A 4,193-nucleotide genomic window follows, 5' to 3' on the forward strand; every position below is an offset into this window, starting at 1 on the left:
GAGTGGATACTGGCGTGTGTGCACATGTCTGTGTGTCTTGTGTGTATAGGTCTGTCTATCCAGAGGACAAGAAGGCAGAGATATCAGAGTCACCCCGAACTCCCTTAGGTGCAGACCTTGGCTTCTAAAACCATTTTCCTTTGAAAGGAGCAGAGCAGCGGCTTTTAGTTGCAGGACGGCGGCAAGGAGGAGGAAGAACAGCGTGTCAGAGACCATCCAAGAGGAAGGAAGTGCTCAGAGGATGACAGGGCTGTGCCAAGGGGACACAGAAGCCAGCGTGAAGATGTTCTCAAGCCACACAGGACAACAAGTCAGACATCAGAAAATAACATGGTGGAGCTGGGGAGATGGCTCAACGGTTAAGCACACTGGATGCTCTTGTACCAAGTCCTGGGTTTAATTACCAGAAGTCACATCAGGCCTCTCACAGGCCTCTGACGAGCTGGACTTGTTAGTTCAGCTCCAGGGGATCTAATGCCATCTTCTGGCCTCTACGGGCCCTGCACACACATGACACACACGTAGATCAAGTAGGCACACACACACACACACACACACGCACACGCACACGCACACGCACACAGACACAAATTCAATAAAGCTTTAAAAACGAGTGTCCTAAGGGTTTCTAGCCATCAGCTAAAAGTATCAATGGGGTTGTTAACTGGAACTAGCTGGAGAGATGGAGGCCCACCTCGCCTCAAAGCCTCGGCGTACGGAAGCCTTATTAACTATGAAGGCAAGGGGGTAACTTGATCACGGGGAAGCCTGGCAGACACCACCTTCAATTAGGATCAGAGTTAATGTCACTCTAAAGGGGACAAATTAGAAACACATGTCAGAGGAGCACACCACAGACTCTGTGGTGTTCTTACCAAAGATCCTGGCCTTAACCCAATCCTGAGAGAATGTCAGGTCATCTAAACAGGGACACTCCACAGACCCGGGTCCCCTAAGAATCTCAGCGACACACTGGCGTGTGCAACGTTATACATGCCCATGTTACACATGCATTTTTCTTTTTAAATAAATGTTTCATATATAAATGTTTTCTCGTTAGACACGATGGCTCACACCTGTAACCTCTCAGCTCTCAGTGGGGGCAGGATTGCTACAAGTTCCAGGTTAGCCTGGGCTACCGAGTGAGCTATTGTTTAAAAAAGAAAAAACAACAACAACAACAACAAAAACGTAATTCGGCTGGAGAGATGGCTCAGCCAGTAAAAGTGCTTGTCACCAAGCTCGATGACCCGCGTCCCAGCAAGCTCGATGACCCGAGTTCGTCCCTGGGACCAGCATGGTAGTAGGAAGACAACCAAGGCCAATTTCTAAAAGTTATTCTTTGACTTCCATAGGTGTGTGTTTGTGAGTTGGCATGCACTCACATACATATATGTACGCACTCACACACACGCGTGTGCGCACGTAGACACTCAAGTACACACAAAGTAAATATAAGAAAATAATTTGCTAAAAATATAAAGTTTTCTTCTAAAACTGCAAGCTTTTTCAGATCCTTTAGCACAGTTCTTCCAGACATTTCTGTGAATATGTATGTGTTCATGTGTGCATCCGTCACTCACTGTCACTCATACCATTCACTAAATTCTATAGGTTGCCCCTCCCCCACCCCCGCCTCAGCACGTAAGTTTCCTTAGCACTCTAACACGTGGGGTTTGGGTCGTCTGGTCACATCCCTTGGACGGCCATTTGTTTTGTTTCTTGTTTATACTACAACAGTGAATTCCCGCCCGTGCTCCCTGGAGATGCTCTGAGTGCTCCCCCTCTGGATCTGGGAAACAGACATGGTGGCTTGTGTCTCCCCTGTTTTACTCAGAGTACTAGAGATGGAACCCAGGACCTTGTACATGACAGGCAAACTCTGCTGCCGAGTCACAACCCCATCTGGGCATTACATTTTTGAGAAAGTATTTTCTAATTTCCTGGCTAGTGGCGTCACCAACTTTAAGCTTGCAAGTGCTCCTGGCATATCATGATAGAATTCACAATGCTCAAGTCTCAATATCCTGACAACTTAACGGTTAGCGAGGCTGAGAGGAGCAGCTCCGTTCAGTCTCCTTTTTCCTTTAGTGATAGGCTACTTGGCACTAGGTACTTAGTCTTTCCCCCAGTTTGGTACAACTGAGCATGGCTGTTATTAAGTCCCAGCCAAGAGGATTTTAGCAGAGATGGCATGTTCAACTTTGACGTAATTGCTTTAAGTAAAGGATGTCCCACAGTTCCTTTTCCTCCTTCTGGTTTGATGAGAGATGTGGTGACTGGCGTTACAGCAGCCATTGTAGACTACACAGGAGAAAACCAAGGGAGCCAGGACACAGATGGTTGTGAGGTCTCAAAACAGCCATCAATTGCTTCTTCAGACTTTGGTGTGAGGGGGGGAAAAAAGTGTTACTGGGAAAGCCAGTTTTCTTAAGTGTCACACTGTCATAGCAGCCGAACTGAGACATTAAGTGGCAAGGATAGTCACTGAGTGTTGAGAGACAAGGTTAAGAAGAGGCAATAGCCGGGAAGATGACACTCCACTAGGAGGAGCACGGGAATGGTGGGGCTCAGCAGCTTTTTTCTCTGTCTTACAGATGGAGAAAGTGCTATGCTAGGGTCACCGTTTCCCTGTTGGAGAGTGTGGTGGCTGACCTTGCTTGCTAACACCCCTAGGAAGAGGGAAGCTCAGCTGGAAAACTGTCTCCATCAGGTTGGCTTCTGGTCATGTCTATGGAACATTTTCTTGATTGCTAATTAATGTGAAAGGGCCTAGTACACTGTGGGCAGCACCATCCCTAGGCACTAGGGCCTGGGTGGTCTATGAAACAAGACAGAGGAAGCTAGTCTGTGAAGACAGATGCTCCTCCATGGTCTTTGCCTCCATTCCTGCCTCCAGGTTCCTGCTTGAGTTCTTGCCTTGGCTTCCCTGGAAAACTGACCATGACCTTCAAGCCAAATAAACCCTTTCCTCCCCAAGTTGCTTTCGGCCAGTGTTTTATCACAACAATCGAAAACAAACCCGGGAAGAGGGGTGGGCAGAAGCTGCTGTCCTGCTAAAGGAACTGAAGGGAAGGGCCTTCAAAGCCAACCAAGATTTTGGTCAGGGTCTCTCCTCTGTTCTTGAAGTATTTGTTGAGATTTCTCCATTTGAAAAATTAAGTGACTCAATACTTTAGATTTGTCCCTAAGCCTATGTACCATTGGTGTAAGAAGAATCTCCTCTGTGTGTGGCACATTCCTCCATGACAGCTGCCTGGGAAGGGGGCAGGAGGGATGGGGCTTCCACCATTAGTTCTAGTTCCTGCTGTCCCATCTGCCTGTGAGTGGTGAGCCATCCACAATCTGTTTTTCCCACTGAGATTTTTAAAGCTTCGATTTAAAATCTACTGTTCTACTGACACAGATAACGCAGTGAGCTACAACCACCATGAGAGCCAGTGGCAGGCTGTGGAAATGGCTCTCAGTGATGCGTGTAAGTGTGAGGACTGAATTCAGTTCCCCGCACTTATCTAATAGCATGTGCGTGCTGGGAACATATGCGTGCTGTGAACATATGCGTGCTGTGCACATGTGCATGGCCATGTGCATGTGCAAAGGCCAGGGGTGGACATGAGATCTTTCCCTCTCTCGCCCTCTGCTTTATCCCCTAGACCGTCTTTTACTGAACCTAGAGACACGTTGGCTGCCAGCAAGCCTTCGGGATCTTCCTATCTCTACCCTCCACAGTCTTGTGTCCAGGCTCACTCTGACATGCCTGTCTTTTTGAATGGGTGCCCTCCAGTGTGTGCAGCAAATGCTCTTACTCACTGAGCCATCACCCCAGCCCTTGGTTCAAAATGTTGGGAGATGTATGTTCCTACGCTGGAGCCTTGGAAGTGCCAGTGTAGGCATTAGGAGTCCCTTTTCTGGTCTTTCTGTCTGTCCATATGTGTCTGTCTGTCCTTCCATAGCCTTTCAGTTTTTCAGTCTCAACTTTTGAAAAACAAATAGGTTAAGTTTTGGCTTTTTCTTGAATGGTTTATATTTTCGTTCTCTCTCTCTCTCTCTCTCTCTCTCTCTCTCTCTCTCTCTCTCTCTCTCTCTCTCTCTGTCTCTATGTTCTAATAATCTCTCTACCCTAAGGTCGCACAGATTTTTCTTCAGATTTTTCCCCAGATGTGGCTTAGTTTTTAAATATCTATGTAAGTCTG

This window comes from Mus pahari, chromosome 3 (genome assembly GCF_900095145.1).
Source record: "Mus pahari chromosome 3, PAHARI_EIJ_v1.1, whole genome shotgun sequence".
Lineage (NCBI taxonomy): Eukaryota > Metazoa > Chordata > Mammalia > Rodentia > Muridae > Mus > Mus pahari.